Raw genomic sequence first — 19,609 nt, forward strand, 5'->3', positions numbered from 1 at the left:
TCAATAGAAATGATCCCATCTGAGGCCGGCGCTATGACCTTGTCTAAACAAGATAAGAGTCGGAGAACTCAGAGGGCTTCCATAGCCTTGGAAACTCATGACTGGAGCATAGGGAGATTACTGATGCCATAGACAGGAGTGTCAATTGGTAAAGTCAACAACAGGAGTCACTGTGCACTTACTCCTCATGTAGGATCTCTGTACTTAATGTGCTGTGCATTGAGATTTAATGCTATAACGAGTACTCAAACAATATAATTCACTTTGTGTTTCTATGGGGGTGCAAACTGTTGAAATCTTAATGCATACTAAACTGATCCTCTGTAAAAAAAAAAAAAAAGAAATTATCAATTCCCAACTTGACTCTCACTGGGATTAAACATGACAATAGGTCTGCTCTGATTTCATCATCATTTAAAAAAAAATCATCTATTATTTTTCACTTTATGTTTCTGTGTGGGAGCAAACTGTTGAAATCCTTACTTAATGTATACTAAGCTGATCTTCTGTATATTAAGATAATCGAAAATGAATCTTGATGTGAATGGAAGGGGAGAGGGAGTGGGAAAGGGGAGGGTTGTGGGTGGGAGGGATGGTATGGGGGGGAAGCCATTGTAATCCATAAGTCGTACTTTGGAAATTTATATTCATTAAATAAAAGTTTAAAAAAAAAGAAAGAAAAGAAAGAAAGAAATGATCCCATCTGAAGAAGAAGAAAAAAATGAAAATAATGAGCAGAGCCCCAGTGATCATGGGAAAGTGTAAATCATCATGTTCACACAGTTGGAGTTGGAGAAGAGAGGGAATGGGGAATAAAACATATTTGAAAAAATAATACCCAGAAATTTTTGAAATTTCTTAGAAAAATTAATCTGTTCATTCAAGAAGCTCAGTGAATCCCAAATATAAAGACAAAGAGAGCTCTACATTGACACCTCACATCATTTCTGAAAATCAGAGATCAAGAACAAGTCTTAGAAGCTGCTGGAGCAAAAAGACCCAATTCTCACAAGAGAACAAAGGTGTGTATGACAAACAGCTTCTATTAGGAAAGAAATGAATGCGGCCAGACATTAGCACCACATCCTCAAAGTGTTGAAACAAGAAAGAAAACTCAGCAAAGGCAGGCTTTTCCTGCTATCTCTATTCTGCATGAATATCTTTCAAAAATTAAGATGATGTAAAGGGATTCCCAGATAAATAAAAATGGAGGCAATTTGTTGCTAGCAAACCTGCACTACAAAAATATGAAAGGTGCTTCTTTAGCCTAAAGAGGATTGATGTCAGACAAAGACTCAGATCCATGGAAAATAATGAAAAACATTGGAAATAATAATGAGTGGATAAATATAGAATACTGTCTTTTAAAATAATTGCTTTATTTTTAACAAGCTTTGATTAACATATAATACTTGTACATTTTTATGGGGTAGAGTGCTATATTTCAACACACATACACAGCATAAAACAATTAAACCAGGCAACCAGCCTTTCTATTTCCTGATCCTTTGTGTTTGGAGCCCCCTGCCATTCTCTTCCAATTCTCTCTATAGTGTATGATACATGTTTGTGAACTGTAGCTGCACCACCATGCTATGGAACACTAAATCTTGTTATTTCTCTCTGTGCCTTGGTTCTGTTGTCCAACCTTCTTCTACCTCCCTTCCCCAGTTTCCCCATAGAAATCACTATTCTAAGTTCAGATAGACTTGTTTAACTTTCAAATTAGAAATGTGGTGACTTTCTGATCTGACTTATTTCACTTACCATGAGTTCTGGTTCCATCCATTTTGGTGTAAATGTTGGGATTTCATTCTTTTTTTATGGCTGAGTAATATTCTATCATGTACATACACAATATATTCATCCACTCATGCACAATTAGGTTGATCCCATAGCTTGGCTATGAGTATGAGAATCCAAGTTTCTCTTTCACATGCTGTTCCCATTTCCTCTGGATATATACCCAAAATTGGGATAGCAAAATGGGTCATATGGTAGATAAACTTTTATTTTTTTGAAGAACCTCTATACTGTTGTCCATAATGGCTGTACTAATTTGCACTCCCACCAACAGTGTATAAATGTTCCCTTTTCTCTACAACTTTGCTAGCATGTGATTTTTTTTGTCCTTTTTATAATAGCCATTCTAACTGGAATGAGACCCCACCCAGCTGTGGTTTTGATTTACATTTCCCTGCTGGCTAGAGACATTTTTCCCCCTGTGAATTTGTTGGTATTTGTATTTCTTCCTCTGAGAAATGTCTTCAGATCCTTCGCCCATTTCTTAGCTGGATTGTTTGTTTTTGTGGAGTTTTATGAGTTCCCTCATCTTGGATATGAATCCTTTGTCAGATGCATAGTTTATAAATGTTTTCTCCAGTTCTGTCAGTTGGCTCTCCACTCTGCTGAATGTTTCTTTTGCTGTGCAGAATCTTCTTTGTTTGATATGATCCTACTTGCTTATTTTTCTCTAGCTTTGTTCTTTTTGTTCAGGATTGTCTTGACTATTAGGGGTCTTTTGTGCTTTCATGTGAATTTTTGGATTTCTTCCTCTAGTTCTGTTAAGGCTGTCATTGCTATTTTGATGGGAATTGCATTTAATCTGTAAATTGCTTTGGGTAATTTTGACTTTTTAACAAATTAACTCTTCCAATCCATGAACATAGGAGAGCTTTCCATTTTTGTGTCTTTTTCAATTTCTTTCATCAATGTTTTGTAATTTTCATTGTCAAAGTCTTTCACATCTTTGTTTAAATTTATTCCAAGTTTCTTTCTTTCTTTCTTTCTTTCTTTCTTTCTTTCTTTCTTTCTTTCTTTCTTTCTTTCTTTCTTTCTTTCTTTCTTTCTTTCTTTCTTTCTTTCTTTCGTATCTATTGTGAATGGTATTAATCTGATCATGTTGGTACCATTGAGTTTGTTATTGGTATATAAAAATGCTCCTGATTTTTGCGTGCTGCTTTTGTAGCCTGTGACTTTATTGAATTTGTTTATCAGTTCTAACAGTTCATTGGTGGAATCTTCAGGTTTTTAAAAAATATATTTTATTTATTTATTTCTGAGACAGAGTTACAGAGAGAGGGAGAGACAGAGAGAAAGGTCTTCCACCCTGATTTACTACCCAAATGGCCGCAACACAACAGCCAGAGCTGGGCTGACCTGAAGCCAGGAGCCAGGAACTTCCTCCAGATCTTACATGGGGGTGCAGGGACTCAAGCACTTGGGCCATCTTCTGCTGCTTTCTCAGGCCATAAGCAAAGAGCTTGAAGGGAAGAGGAGCAGCTGGGACACGAATCGGTGCCCATATGAGAAGCCAGTGCTGCAGGCGGAGGCTTAGCCCACTATGCCACAGCCCTGGCCCTCTAGGGCTGTCAACTGCAAATACTGATAATTTTACTTCTTCATTTCCTGTTTACAATTTTGTTTCTTGCCCAATGGATCTAGCTAAAACTTCTAGTTCTTGATTGTGTAGGAGTGGTGAAATTGGACATCTTTGTTAGGTTCCAGATCTAAAAGGAAATTTTTTTTTAAAGATTTGTTTATTTATTTGAAAGAGTTACACAGAGAGAAGGAGAGGCAGAGAGATCTTCTATCCGCTGGTTCACTCCCCAGTTGGCCACAATGGCTGGAGCTGCGCCAATCCGAAGTCAGGAGCCAGGAGCTTCCTCCGGGTCTTCCCACAAGGGTGTAGGAGCCCAAGGACTTGGGCCATTTTTTACTGCTTTCCCAGGCCACAGCAGAGAGATGGACAGAAGTGGAGCAGCCAGGACTTGAACTAGCACCCCTATGGGATGCTGGCACTGCAGGCAGCAGCTTTACCTGCTATGCCACAGCTCAGGCACCAAAAGGAAATTTTTAAGCTTTCTCTCACTCAATATGTTGGCTGTGGGTCTATCATACATAGACTTTATTATACTGAGGTATATTCCTTCCATATCTAATTTTTTTTTAAGATTATTTATTTATTTATTTGAGAGGTAGAGTTACTGACAGTAAGAGGGAGAAACAGAGAGAAAGGTCTTCCATCCTCTGGTTCACTTCCCAAAGGCCACAATGGCTGGAGCTGCGCTGAACCAAAGCCAGGAGCCAGGTCTCCTATGCAGGTGCAGGGGTCCAAGCACTTGGGCCATCTTCTACTGCTTTCCCAGACCATAGCAGAGAGCTGGATTGGAAGAGGATCAATGGGGACTCAAACCAGCGCCCATATGGGATGCTGGCAATGCAGGTGGAGGATTAACCTACTGCGCCATGGTTCTGGCCCCTCCATATCTAATTTGTTCAAAGTTTTAATCATGAACGGATGTTGAATTTATAAAATGCTTTTTCTGTATCTATTAACATGATCATATAATTTTTATATTCATTTTAGTGATATAATATACTATGTTTATTGGTTTGCATATGTTGAGCTATCCCTGCATCACTGGGATAAATCCCACTTGATGTGATGTCTGCTCTTTTTTGATGTGTTGTTGGATATCATTTACTAATATTTTGTTGAGAATTTTTGCATCTATGATAATCATGGATATTGGTCTATGGTTTTCTTTTTTGGGTTGTGTCCATGTCTGGTCTTATAGAATGAGTTTTTTTTTTTTTTTTCTTTTTTTTTTATCTTTTATTTAATGAATATAAATTTCCAAAGTACGACTCATGGGTTACAATGGCTTTCCCCCCCATACCATCCCTCCCACCCACAACCCTCCCCTTTCCCACTCCCTCTCCCCTTCCATTCACATCAAGATTCATTTTCGATTATCTTAATATACAGAAGATCAGCTTAGTATACCTTAAGTAAGGATTTCAACAGTTTGTTCCCACACAGAAACATAAAGTGAAAAATAATAGATGATTTTTTTTAAATGATGATGAAATCAGATCAGACCTATTGTCATGTTTAATCCCAGTTTTTAAAGGCACCCTCTCATTCAATTGTTTTGGAACAGTTGGGATGAATTGGTGTTGGTTGTTCCTTAAAAGTTTGATTGAATTCAGCAGTGAAGCTTTCTGGTCTTGGGCTTTTCTTTTTTGAGAGAATTTTGATTACAGATTCAATCTGATTACTTATTGGTCTATTCAAAGTTCTATTTTGAGGATAGATATAGATATAGATGTAGATCTCTAGGTTTTCCAGTTTATTGGCATTATAGTTACTCATAATAGTCCCTAATGATATTTTGTTGTATATTTTCAAAGATTTATCTTATTTATTTGAAAGGCAGAGTTGCAGAGAGAAAAAGAGACAGAGACAGAAATCTTCCATCTACTGGTTCATTCCCCAGATGGCCACAACAGCTGGCTCTGGGCCAGGCCTAAGCCAGGAGCCAGGAGCTTCTTCCGGGTCTCCCACATGGTGCAGGGGCCCAAGCATTTGTGCCATCTTCTGCTACTTTCCCAGGCACCTTAGCAGGGTGCCGGATTGGAAATGGAGTAGTCGGAACTCAAACCAGAGTCCATATGCAGTGCTGGCATCACAGTGGTGGCTTTACCCCATACAATACACTGCTGGTCCCGATCTTTTGTAATTTTATAGTATCAGTTGTAATATCTACTTTTTCATCTTCTCTCTTTTTTCAGTTGAACTAAAAGTTTATTGATTTTTGTCATTTCCAAAAAAAAACAAAAACCACAACTCTTCATTTCATTGGCCTTTTGTACTATTTTTATATTTTGTGGTTCAGTTTTTCTTCTCTAATCTTTGTTATTTCCTTTTTTCTACCAACTTTGGATTTTTTTTTTAATTTTCTAGGTCCTTCAGATGTATTTTTAGGTTATTTGATATCTTTTTATTTTTTAATGTAGGCACTTATCGCTGTAAACTTCCCTGTTAGTCTTGCTTTTGCTATATCCCATAACTTTTGACTTATAGTGTTTCCATATTCATTAGTTTCAAGGAATTTTTAAATTTCCCTCTTGATTTCTTCAATGACAAATCATTCATTCAGGAACATGTTGTTTAGTCTCCATGGATTCGTACAATTTCTAGAGTTTTATTCTGTGATCATAAAAGAGATATAATATAATTTTAATTCTTTGGAATTTTTGAGACTTGTTTTGTGGCCTAGTATCTGGTCTATCCCAAAGAATATTCCATGTGCTGATGAAAGAAATATGTTATGCCCCTGATGAATCAAATGTCCTATAAATGTATGTTAGGTCTATTTGCTTTGTAGCGTGATTTTACTGATGTTTCTTTGTTGAGTTTTTGGTATGGATGATCTGTCCATTGATAAGGATGGGGTGTTAAAGTCCCCTACCATTACTGTATTGATGTATATCTCTCCCTTTTTTTAAAAAAATATTTATTTATTTATTTATTTTAAAGAAAGAATTATAGAGAGGAAGAGAGAGAGAGAGAGACAGAGGTCTTCCATCCACTGGTTCACTCGCCAATTGTCTGCAATGGCCAGAGCTTTACTGATCCGAAGCCAGTAGCCAGGAGCTTCTTCTGGGTCTCCCACGTAGGCACAGGGCCCAACCACTTGGCCCATCTTCTGCTGCTTTCCAAGGCTGTTAGCAGGAAGCTGGATTGGAAGTGGAAGATCTGGGAATCGAATCAACACTCATATGGGATGCCAGCACTGTAGGCAGCACCTTTAGTTGCTATGCTATGGAGGTGGCCACTTATCTCTCCCTTTAGATTTAATGAGACTGTCTTTTTTACTTCTCAATTTCTTTAATATATGATACTTTAAAGCAAAGGTAACATTGTGTTTTGGAATTCATAAAATTTAGACTAAACTACAAGACTATAATAGCACAAATAGCAAAAATGAAACTATACCCTTGAGAGCCTCTCAGGTTTCAAATGACACAGTATAATATTAACTCTCTGTAAGAGGTGATAAATATGTATAAGGTGTAATAGTATGAATATTGTAGTCCACAGAGAAACCACCATAAAAAATAAAGTATTGCCAAAATCTCAAAGACAACAAATACTTACATTTTTATTAATTCAAAAGCAAATAAAGAGAAATGAACACCAAAATCAAAAAGTATTGAATAAAGAGAAAACAAATAGGTAGATAGTAGGATTAAACCCAATCATATTAATAATTGTGTGAGGTAGTGTTGCTCCCCCATTCGTGGAGGAACGACACAGGACCCTGCGCTGTTCTTTTGTCTGCTCGGCCCTTCCCGGGTTTGCTGCTGGTTCTTCCCGGGTTGGCTGCTGACCCTTCCACCTCTGTGGAAGGGCGGCTCCCCCTGCCACTTTCCCCACTTCCGCGGGGGAGCGGCACACCGCCGGCCGGCTCTCTCGGGGGCTGCTCAGATGTTATCCGGATGTTCCTCTTAGATGTTCCTGGTGCATGTTGTCTCTCTCCTCCTTTATAGTCCTCTTCCACTAATCCCAACTCTGCTACCCACACGCCGAGCACGCTGCTCTCCTCCAATCAGGAGCAAGATCAGCTCCTGCGGCTCAATCAAATTGGCGAGAGGCAGCTGTGTAGAAGCTGTTTCCTCCTCTCCCAGCGCCATATTGTGGGAGAGCAGATGCATAGAATAAGTCTTAATTCCAGTAACTTAGTCTAGTCCGAGTTGCTCCCCACAAAGTAGGATGTCTAAACTCTTCACTTAAGAGGCAGAGACTGATTGGATAAAAGTGTGAGGCTCAACAAGATACTGTCCACAAATCATGCAATTTTACTATAAGCGTACATGTAGAAAAATACATACATATTGGCTGGCACCGTGGCTCAATAGGCTAATCCTCCGCCTGTGGCGCTGGCACCCCAGGTTCTAGTCCTGGTCGGGGCACCGGATTCTGTCCCGGTTGCCCCTCTTCCAGTCCAGCTCTCTGCTGTGGCCCGGGAGGGCAGTGGAGGATGGCCCAAGTGCTTGGGCCCTGCACCCACATGGGAGACCAGGAGAAGCACCTGGCTCCTGCCTTCGGAACAACGTGGTATGCTGGCCGCAGCACCCATTGGGGGGTGAACCAATGGAAAAGGAAGACCTTTCTCTCTGTCTCTCTCTCTCACTGTCCATTCTGCCTGTCAAATAAATAAATAAATAAATAAAAAGAAAAATATAGATATAGAAAAGAAGGGAGAAATAATACACCATGGAAATAGTAAGTATATGAAAGTTGATGTACTTACATAAGTTTAACACAAAACAGATTTCAAGATAAAAATTATTACTCTAGATAAAAATATTTCATAATTAAGAGAGGGATTTTTCAACAGGAATGTGCAAAAATCCTAAATATGGTATGTATTATATGTTAAATGTTGAGAGCTTCAAAACACATGTAACAAAAATTCAACAGGATTAAGGCAAGAACAAGTCAAGTTCTCATAATAACTGGAGACCTTACCACTATTTTTTCATAAATTGCTGGAAAAAGGAGGCAAAAGGACTTAGCAAGGAAAGAGAAGGCAAAGTTGGAAGGGTGCACCCCACTCTCTGACCACTCATGCCCCATTACTTGTTCCTCTTGGTCTCTCCTGCTCGTATTTGAAATGTCCTCAATTCCTTTGCTTACCAAAAGTATGTGGAATCAGCTAGACAAATTGTGAACCCTATTTCAGGGGTCCCTTTGATCTGAGGCAGTATAATTGAAAGGGAAAAAATAAACAATGAGCACCTTGGTAAAGTAAAAAATCATAGAATGCAAATCAGTTGCAGCTTCTCAACTTGTCTGGTGATTTTTTTTTTTTTTTTTGACAGGCAGAGTGGACAGTGAGAGAGAGAGAGACAGAGAGACAGAGAGAAAGGTCTTTCTTTGCTGTTGGTTCACCCTCCAATGGCCGCTGTGGCTGGCACGCTGCGGCCAGCGCACCGCGCTGATCCGATGGCAGGAGCCAGGTACTTCTCCTGGTCTCCCATGGGGTGCAGGGCCCAAGGACTTGGACCATCCTCCACTGCCCTCCCAGGCTACAGCAGAGAGCTGGCCTGGAAGAGGAGCAACCAGGACTAGAATCCGGTGTCCATATGGGATGCCGGTGCCACAGGCAGAGGATTAACCAAGTGAGCCACGGTTCCGGCCCCTGGTGATTTTTCTTTTAGCTTTGCAAAAATTCTATTCATTCAGTAGAGACACATGCAGAATTTGGCATCATTTTGTACAATTTTTTTTATATAAATCTCTTTTAACTTGATTTTGTAGCCATAGTAAGTTGCGATTTTCCTGCTTGCTCCACTGCAATTGTTTGAAAACAGTACCAGAGTGAAGCTCCTGTTTTCCTCTTTGGCAGCTTCTGTCTCTGTGGTGTTTGTGTGCGTGCACGCCCGGGAGCTCCCTTCTCCTTCCTCTCATGTTGTGTTTTGCATCACCTAATTCACGGTGGGGAGATCTCTCAGGTTTAACCGGAATTAGGGGAAATGACTGGCCGAACATGTGGATGATTCAGCCTACGTGGCGAGGCCAGGAAATAGCTTACTGCATTTGCACAGAGAAGGTTGTGCAAATTTTGTTATATTTATTTATATTTGTTAAGTCCTACACCTCGGAGCTCTCTGAGTTCCAGAGGGTAGATGCTGAAGTTAATGCTGGGTTAGAACCCTGAATTCCTGTTTGGCTGGACTGGCGTTTCTGTGTATGGCACACAATCTCACTTGGTAAGTTTCCAGGCTGGTAAGCGCCCCGCCCCCAAATTCTCTTTTCCTTTTGCACTCGGCCATCAGTCACTGGAAATATTTCTTCTTCCATCCCAAGAGTCACACACAAGCTGACTTGTGTGTTTTATTTGGACTGCACAGTTCAGTTCTTTAAAAAATTGCCAAATTAAAATATATGGCGATGTCGCGAGTACACATTTTCAGCTTTCTTTAAACACGCACGAGGGAAGGTCAGGCCGTGCTAAGTCTGGGCCTGGTCGGTCCTTCAGGTTCTTGATGGTTCAGCTGTGTGGCTGAGTTGCTCAGCACAGCCGCCTCAAGCACTCGCACCCCCCAGAGCTCAGGGAAGTGAGGAAAAGTTTGGAGGTCTCTGATCCAGAGGTCACGTCACTTGGAGATGGCGAATCTCCTTGCTCTGTCATTATTCCAAGAACTAGCAAGTCCCTTTATTGTGCTCATTTTATATCCCTGGGAGAAAGCCACTCGGAAAAATAAAAAAGGGACTGTGGTTCCTCATAGTCTCCTCTAGATGGCAGTATTAGCCAAGTATTCTCAGCTCTCCCCCATTCCAGCTACTTTCAAAATGCTAACTGTACAATTTTTCAGTGGAGATAATTTTTATTTCCAAATTTACTACAATATTTTTCAATAATGTCAAATTTACCAGTAAGCAGGTAGAGTCCATAAACTTGCAATTCTTAAAGAACAAAATGACACAGCTCCTTGGCGCTTCCTGAGTGGAGTGGAAACGGAGCATACGGCAATGTCTAATTGTCATGATCTCGAGGACTATTCACTTACAGCCTGTGTGTGCACATACGTTCAGCTGCCACGTCTACAGCGCATGCTGGAAAAACAGCCCCTTCTCCGTGCAGCGTGGAACATCAAACGTTTCTCGTCGGGAGCAATGCCTTTATTTTGTTCTGTGGACGACGAATGTTACCTACGACCACGGGGAGCAGGGGAGCAGAACGCAGCGTGTGCTACAGGCTGGAGGCTCTTAGAGATAGCCCTGTACACAGCATACAAATGGGAGCTAGGTGTTTGCCTCCTCCCTAAAGAGCAAGTGCTGCACAGGAAGTTGTGTGTGTTCGTTAATTAGATTAATGGTTTGAGAACAAATCCATTTCAGAGGAGCTAATTAAATATTTCATTTTGAGTTATTTTGTGTAATTTACTTTGGTGCGCGGCAGGCAAATATTAAGTATTCAATTTTATCTTCAAGCGCAACCCACTAATATTTCACTGATTTCATTTTTTGGTTTTGGTGCTTTGGGCTTTGAAAGTGCCTTCTTTTCGGTGCTTGGTTAATCCACTTGATGGCGGAGTGTGAAACAGGGACCCCTGGTCCTCTTTATAAAAGTCTGGTCAATTACACTGTGGACCAATCCAAGTAAGACTTCGCTTTGTTGTCTTTATCACCCTGATGACGTCCCAAGATGCTGGAGTTGTGAGCGCTCCATGAGGGTCTCTCACATCCAGTGTTCAAGTGCTACAGCTTGGCGGATGGCGCCTCTCGTGTCTGCCTAAGTTGCTTACCGAGGGCAATGCTGTGGGTTTTGTCTACCCGGGGAGGGCCCCACTGAGGCATGGGGCTAACAGTGAGCCCGGAAGCACACAATGAGCTGTAGGAAGGGCTGTCAGCCCCGTGGGCAGGGTGTGGAAGAGTTTTGAGTCCTGCTCAACGTCGCCCTCTCGGCAGGTGCAATGCCTGCATCAGGAGAGGCACCGGAGGTTATTCCTGCCTGCCTCCTGGGGTTCAACAACCACCCTCACCGGGCCCAGGAAGCCCCTCATAGCCTGGGCTCTGGGCCCTGATGCCTCCCACCCCCACCGTCAATGCCCCAGATCTTAGATCCCAGGGATGAACTTCCTACTCCACAGCCCCTGGGGGATGTGGCTTCTGGTTCAGTCTGCATAGCATCCATGTTAGACGCCTAGAAAAAGACACATCGGCCGCTGCTCCCTGACAGCTGCCCTTTGGCATGAGCGGGTCCCACCCTGCAAAGCCATAGCTTAGCCTCATGTCCAGTTCCACCGCACCCTGACCGGGGAGTAGGGGGTCTCTGCTGTGCCTGGCACTCCTAGGGGTCTTCCTGCTTTCTCTTCCCACAGGTCCCATGCTGCGACCATGACTGCCCCAACCCACCTCTGCCTCCATGATCGAATTTTGTCGCTCCCCCTCTTCGTGGAGGAACGACACAGGACCCTGCGCTGTTCTTTTGTCTGCTCGGCCCTCCCCGGGTTTGCTGCTGGTTCTTCCCAGGTTGGCTACCGACCCTTCCACCTCCGTGGAAGGGCGGTTCCCCCTGCCACTTTCCCCACTTCCGTGGGGGAGCGGCACACCGCCGGCCGGCTCTCTCGGGGGCTGCACAGGTGTTCCTTCAGATAGATGTTCCTGGTGCATGTTGTCTCTCTCCTCCTTTATAGTCCTCTTCCGCCAATCCCAACTCTACTACCCACACGCCGAGTACGCTGCTCTCCTCCAATCAGGAGCAGGATCAGCTCCTGGAGGTCATCACTCAAGTTGGCAAGAGGCAGCTGCGTAGAAGCTGTTTTCTCCTCTCCCAGCACCATATTGTGGGAGAGCAGATGCATAGAATAAGTCTTAATTCCAGTAACTTAGTCTAGTCCGAGTTGCTCCCAGTTGCTCCCCACAGAATTTTCCCTGCATCAACTCCTAGCTCCCCCACTAGAGGTAATTTGAACGATTCCCCAGTCAGGTGTGGGACCTGGCTGTCCTTTTGTCTAGGTTTTCAGAGGCTTCAATGATCTCAGAGCAAATAAGTATCCAGCTTCTCTGGAGTATTGAAAATTCTGACTTCAGGAGCTGGCATTGTGGGTGGGGTAAGCCACCACCTGGGAAACCCTCATCCCGCATTGACCTGTAGTTTCAAGTCTTGGTCTCTCTGCTTCTGATCCAGCTTCCTGCCATTGCACACCCTGGGAGGCAGCAGATGATGGCTCGGGTGCTTGGGCCTCTGACACCCAAACGAGAGATCTGGATGGAGTTCCTGGATCCTAGGTTTGGCCTGCCCCAGCCCTGGCTGTTGTGGGCAATTGGGGGAGATCTGTGTCTCTGTCTTTCTCTCCGTCATTATGCCTTTCAAATGCATGCATGAATGAATGAATAGAATTTTAAAATTCTGACAACTCTTCTAGTTACAAGAAAAATTTCAAGACAAGTCACCTGTTATATGTAGCATATTTATATAAATATATATTAAGATTTATTTATTTGAAAGGCAAAGTTACAAAGAGGCAGAGGAAGAAAGAGAGAGAGCGAGACTGAGAGCGAGAGCAAGAGTGAGTGAGAGAGAGAGAGAGAGAGAGAGAGATCTTCTATCTGCTGGTTCACTCCCCAAGTGGCTACAATGGCGGGAGCTGGGCCTTTATGAAGCCAGGAACCAGGAGCTTCTTCCAGGTCTCTCACATGGGTGCAGGGGCCCAAGGACTTGGGCCATCTTCTACTGCTTTCCCAGGCCACAGCAGAGAGCTGGGTCAGAGGTGGAGCAGCCTGAACATGAACCAGCGCCCGCCCATATGGGATGCCTGCATTGCAGGCGGTGGCTTTACCTGCTACGCCACAGCACCGGCCCTGAAGCATGTATTTTCACCCCTGTAGCCTTTGGCTAGTGGGATCTTGTTTTAAGAAGGTGGGTTTGGGCTGGCGCCGCGGCTCACTAGGCTAATCCTCCGCCTAGCGGCGCCGGCACACCGGGTTCTAGTCCCGGTCGGGGCGCCGGATTCTGTCCCGGTTGCCCCTCTTCCAGGCCAGCCCTCTGCTGTGGCCAGGGAGTGCAGTGGAGGATGGCCCAGGTGCTTGGGCCCTGCACCCCATGGGAGACCAGGAAAAGCACCTGGCTCCTGGCTCCTGCCATCGGATCAGCGCGGTGCGCCGGCCGCAGCGCGCCGGCCGCGGCGGCCATTGGAGGGTGAACCAACGGCAAAAGGAAGACCTTTCTCTCTGTCTCTCTCTCTCACTGTCCACTCTGCCTGTCAAAAAAAAAAAAAAAAAAAGAAGAAGGTGGGTTTGTATTTCTACCTTGGGACAGTCTTGTCTCACTTTGGGTCTGGAGGTCCTGTGTTAAACCTGCTGTCCTGTCAAAATGCACACAGCACAGCATCACGGAGAGAGTCCGCAGAGGCTGAGCGACTCAAAGGGACGAGAGGGGAAGAACTAAGAGCTGGGTTGGGTGTGAAAATGCCCTGAGTTTAGACTTGAAGATTCGTGAAGGAAGCACAGATGTTTTCCGAGAAGATGGGATGAAGAACGGCGTTCCAGGGAGAGGAAAGAGTGCGCGCAAACGTGCCGAGGTGAAGCCGGGCTGCACGCTCCCTGCGTCGTCTCTCTGCTCTCCACGTACACTCTTCTCTTCAAGGCTCAGCTTCATTCCTGCCTTCTTTTTCAGGCTACAGTTTTAATTTTTAATTGACCCGGTCACTATGTATCCTCCACCAGGTACAGTGTGAAAATTCAACCCTCGGACACACTGATCAGATCAGGATAATCGGCGTTTCAGCTCAGACGCTCCTTTGTCGCCCACCAGCTCAGGCAGGTGTCGTTTGTGTGGGAAGCGGTCTCTACTCGCTGTTTTAAAATATATAGGTAATTGTTGTCCACGGTGTAGCCATCGATGTTTGTGCAGAACAGCATTATGCTTTAGAACATTAGAACTTGTTTCTCCCGTGGGACTGGACCCCTCTACCCAGTAACCAGCCTCTTTCTGCTCCCTGCAGAGAGCTTTTGCCGATAATCTCAGGCCACAGTGCCTTCCTTGCCCGTCTCGTTCTGGGAGGCCCCTGCAGATTGCGTGCGTGCTTTTCTGTGTCTGGCCAAGGGCCTGGCCTGTGCTCAGTAACTCCTCAAGACTGAGATCCTGCAGGGAGAATCCCAGATGAGAGCAGTCACAGTTTCCAGGTTGCCAGCTTTTGTCTGATTCTGCAGCAGGGGAAATACAAACTTCCACAGAATGTGAAAGGGGAAAGAAATGCTGGCGTTCCTCTCGGTGGAAAACAAAGGGAGGCTGCTTAAATATTTCTCTGCCTTTTCAGCATATAAAGTGTTGTTTTTCTGCAAAATGGGGTTTTTAATATTTGATAAGTTTTTGAGAACGGCGCACGGTATCAACTCTGCATTGTTGGGCTCAGTTCAAAGGCTTGTCTAAATATTTCTAAAGCAGAGCTGTCTTCCAGACTCCAGCTTCCCTGTTTGGAGCTGTAACTTTATTTACACATAAATCTCTAGGAGAGCTCTCCTGCTCAACCCCACGTTCCTCCAGCCTTGAACACTGGCCTTTTTATGGACCAGAAATCCGGCCGATTTGTATTCCTCCCGTATCGTCAACGATAAAACCACCCTCATTATGGAATAAAATTTAAAACTGTCTCCCAGTGGTGCCGTTACTTTGAATGAAATCAATTATGCTTGCCTTACGACGTTGTGATCAGTGATAGATGGCGAGGGGAGTTCTGGGGGCTCACGGGGCTCCGGCACTCGGCTGGCTAAGTAGAGGCACAAGGAGGCGGCCATCTATCATTGTGGAAAGTGTGACCACCTGGCAGACCAAGGCCAGCACACACCCTTGTCGGGGTGAGGCTCCTGCTGGCTCAGCACAGAGGAGGCCGGAGGGGTCCGAGTCACTGATCAAAGTCCCATTCTTCACTTACAGCATGTCTTTAAGGAAAGCATTTCTGATGTGTGTGTGTGTGTGTGTATGCGTGTGTGTGTGTTTGAAGGCTGATCATCTTATCCACAGGGACATTTCAACCCACCTATCCCGTGAGTACCCCTGTCTCCCTGGCCATGCAGAGGCACAGCTGTATGGATGAACAGCTGCGGAGGCTTTTTCTGCCTCTGTCGTTAGCCTCAGAGAGCTGCCACCTTCCCTTGGTTGGATACCTTTGCCCTCTCACTGGTTTCCCTGATTTCCACCTGGTTAGGGACTGTGTGGAGCTAGGGCTGGCTTACAATTCTTTTTTTTTTTTTTTTTTTTTTTGACAGGCAGAGTGGACAGTGTGAGAGAGAGACAGAGAGAAAGGTCTTCCTTTACCGTTGGTTCACCCTCCAATGGCTGCCGCGGCTGGTGCACTGTGGCCGGTGCGCTGCAGCCGGCGCACCGCGCTGATCTGATGGCAGGAGCCAAGTACTTATCCTGGTCTCCCATGGGGTGCAGGGCCCAAGCACTTGGGCCATCCTCCACTGCACTCCCTGGCCACAGCAGAGAGCTGGCCTGGAAGAGGGGCAACCGGGACAGAATCCAACACCCAGACCGGGACTAGAACCTGGTGTGCCAGCGCCGCAAGGCAGAGGATTAGCCTAGTGAGTTGCGGCGCTGGCCTGGCTTAGAATTCTAACATGTTTTCTGACCCTAGAGCCCTGATTATCCTTAATTATCCACAGACATAGTTGCGGCGGGAACGGTTGGTTAACATCTCTTTTTGATCGCCCAAAGCATATTTGACTCAAAATAAAATGTGGATGAAGGTACATTTCTTTCCCTGAGAGAATGGAATTAGAAATTTTGGGCTGAGCGTGGCTCAGAGGAGGAGGATACTTGATTTGCTTGTGGTTTTTCTCTCCAGCCGGGCCCAGGAATAGGTTGGGGGTGACAGGTGCTGACCAGCCCTTCTCCGCTCTGTGGTGGCTGAGGCACCTGCTGGTGATGGAGACCGAGTAACCCCCCTGCTGAGGATGCAGATCCATCCCTCTGGTGCAAAAGTGGGACCTCAAAAGGCACTGGTTAATTTTTTGACTCTTGTTTTTCTCAAAATGGTCTTACCAGCTCCTAAAGCAAATTATGTTTTCCAACTTGGTTCTGGAGATAGATGACCTTTGAATAATTAGCAGATAACTGAAGTCTTCTGTTGGATCACTGGAGTTTCATCAAGGCATTAACATACTAAATTTGAGAAGAATTCTGGAAAGAGAACACTGGTAAAGATCTAGAATTTCTCTTTGCTTCTTGTAGGATCTGCTTGTTTATCCTTAATTTCCAAATAGGTCAGAAAACATGGAATTGTTAATTCATTATCCATTAGTTGCTATTTCTCAAATGACTGCCAAACTTTGTGCTTTATGCTGTACATATTCAATAATTTACATATCAAGTGACATTGGTAGTCACTTGAAGATCTACCCAAATAGCAAGTCATTTATCAAGGTCCCATGTTTATTTTCTTGTGGGTTATCTTGCATCATCTTTATATCCCCCTTTTGAGGGCAACTTGTTTTATCACCAGCCATCATTTCCCTTTGTCTATTTCAATATTGCATAAATTTCATATGCAGCAAAGTTTTGGAAGATTGTCTTCTGAAACATGGTTGTGTGTGACTTGACAAATGCTTCGCAAATATTTGAAGTTATAGGATTATTGATTTATTTGAGAGAGAGAGAGAGAGAAAAAGAGAGAGCTCTCATCCACTGGTTCACTCCCCAAATGACTCCCACAACAGTCAGGGCTGGGCCAGGACAAAGTCAAGACCTGGGAACTCAATCTGAGTCTCCCACGTGGGTGTGAGAGATCCAAGTCCTTGAGCCAGCACCTGCTGTCTCCCACCAGGGTGTGCATTAGAAGAACCTGGACTTGGGAGTGGAGCCAAGTCTTGGACCTAGGCATTCTCATATGGGATGTGGGCCTCCCAAATGCTATCTTAATAACTAGACCAAACACTTGCCATGAAATCATAGGATTTGATCATAAACAAATGACTGGTTCTAACTCCCCAATAAATGTTCATATAGGCAGATTATCTATGATTTCTAACTCCACTGCCATCTTTGGTACCTTATAGTCAACACAGGGTCCATTTCTTTTGAAAATTATTCACCATCCATTTAAAGGGTTAGTTGCCATTTTTATACAAAGCAGCCTCCTTTAGTTTTAGTCAAGTGTGGCCGAATGAGCAACCTGCCATGGGAACACAAAGAAAGAAGTTGGAAGAGGGATAGCAGCAATTGGTGTTTACTGGCTGCTAACTCCGTGACAGAGGCTTTGCATAGGTTATTTCATTCCCATTGCATGATGACCCTGTAAAGTGGATATCAAATGCAAGCGGTGAGACTCACAAGTTGTCTTTCATTCTGGGCTATGCCGTGGCAGAGGTGAGATTTGAACCACTCAGACATGCGGTTGGAGTACCAAGAAGATTTAGTAGGCGAGGGCAGCTGGGAGGGCCAAGGATGGGTTGAAGATGATAAATTTCACTCAGTAATGAGCAATTAGTTAAAACACATGGAAGGACATACATTCACCTGTCATATGCAGATATGCAAAATTAATCTCAGAAGCCGGGGGAACAAAGTGAATGTTGTAGCTCACAATGAAAGAAAGCGTGAGAGTATGCTGGTGCATCCCAGGGCCCACGGGGGAACCAGTAGTGCAAGCTGCAGGCCTGTCTCGGGCACAGTGGCACACTTGTCCCAGAGTTCCAGGCTCCTGTGCTGTCTTTTATCCACTCTAAGGTGCTCCTACAGCATGCCGTGTTTGGGACTCATGGGTAGCTCCACTTCTGCTCCACAGAGGACAGCCCAGCCAAGTGCTGTTCTGCCATCCTGGCCTCCTTCTTTGGAGCCTTGAACTATTTGGGTCTGATTGCATCCTTATCTGTTGGAAGTATAGCTAATGCCACACCCAGGCAGAACCTAAATGACACACAGACATGATGGGGAAGGGAGGGAGTAGGAGCAGTCCGTGGAAATGAATTCATGAAAGTTGTATTGCAGACTGCAGGCTTTGGATACATCTCTCCAGAGCCCATGAGTGGGACCATCAGCAAAGTAAGTGCTCAGGAAGCATTTGACACGAGTGAGTGAATGAGGGACCAAAGGGGTTTCATCAGTTAGCATAACTTTGGCCATAATGTCAAAAGAATATTTCTCCAAGTTTTAAATATTACAAAGCTTTTTTCCATTAATGTGAGCCTTGCAGTCACCATGCTTAAGCACTCCGTACTGGCTCCTGGGTTTGATGTCACCCTAAGTGACCATTCTTGTTTGCCAGGGGTGGCTGCAGCTGGCCTTAGGCGGCTCAGAATGGCAGGTCAGGGCTCTCGTGGTGTGGTTGATTTTTACCTTCCACTCATTACCTTTCCTTTCCGTGAGGCAGGCTCTCCCCTTCACAAAAGCAAACCTACTCTGCTTGGTTTGGTTTGTTGTGTGGAAAAGCCTATACTCGAGGCAGAGACCCTTTTGGAAATAAATTGGAAAGGAGTCTCAAAGACTCCTTTGTAGCCAGCAGCATTTTCTGATAATTTGTTCAGCTGCTAAGGAAAGTGGGCTCCAGTTTAGCTGAGTGTTGGTACAAGTGCATTCTGTTTAGAAAAGCAAATCTGCATTTATGTCCCAATTGGATGTGGCTGTGAGAATACAAGGTCCTGGCAGAGACAACAGGCACTTCCCTCCCCCTTTCTCAGTCCCTCTTTCCCACGCCTGCCATACGTTGTTACGGCAGCTGCTTCCGCTTGTGGACTGCATGTGCTCCCCAAGTAGGTGAGGTCTCTGTGAAGAAAGTACAAAAGGAATGCATTTAGAACTGGCTCTTCTTGGACACATGAACATTAGACCCCAAAACTGCAAATGACACCAAGCCCAAAGCAGAACTGTATAAATGAAAACCCACCTGCTACAGAACAGCAAATTCCACGTTTGTTCTGTCCAATTCAGACTTTTCTGAAATGGCTGGAACCCAGCCCTGAGCAATTCCACTCCCCAGTGGGAGAGACACCCAAACTGATGGGAAAAGCAGCGGGGCTGGGCATGTGTCCGGCACGTTTCAGAGTGTGGTGACCTTGGACCAAAGCTGAAGGTCTCTTTGTCTTCCTTTTCCCACCTCCCACATCTGTCAGAGCTGCCTAATAACCCCTCCTCATCTCATGCGGGGTTTGAGGATTAATTAAGGAGCGATCGCAAATTACTTGGCGCTCCTTGGAGGACGTGCATTCTATCAGCGCAAAGAACTGTTCTTCTTGAGCAACTCAGCTGGCATAGAAGCCATCATGACTTCAGAGAAGTGGCTGCAGCACGTGCTATGGTCTTTCCAGGTT

Source organism: Oryctolagus cuniculus, chromosome 2, assembly GCF_051225735.1.
Source record: "Oryctolagus cuniculus isolate XC-2025 breed Fujian yellow rabbit chromosome 2, ASM5122573v1, whole genome shotgun sequence".
Lineage (NCBI taxonomy): Eukaryota > Metazoa > Chordata > Mammalia > Lagomorpha > Leporidae > Oryctolagus > Oryctolagus cuniculus.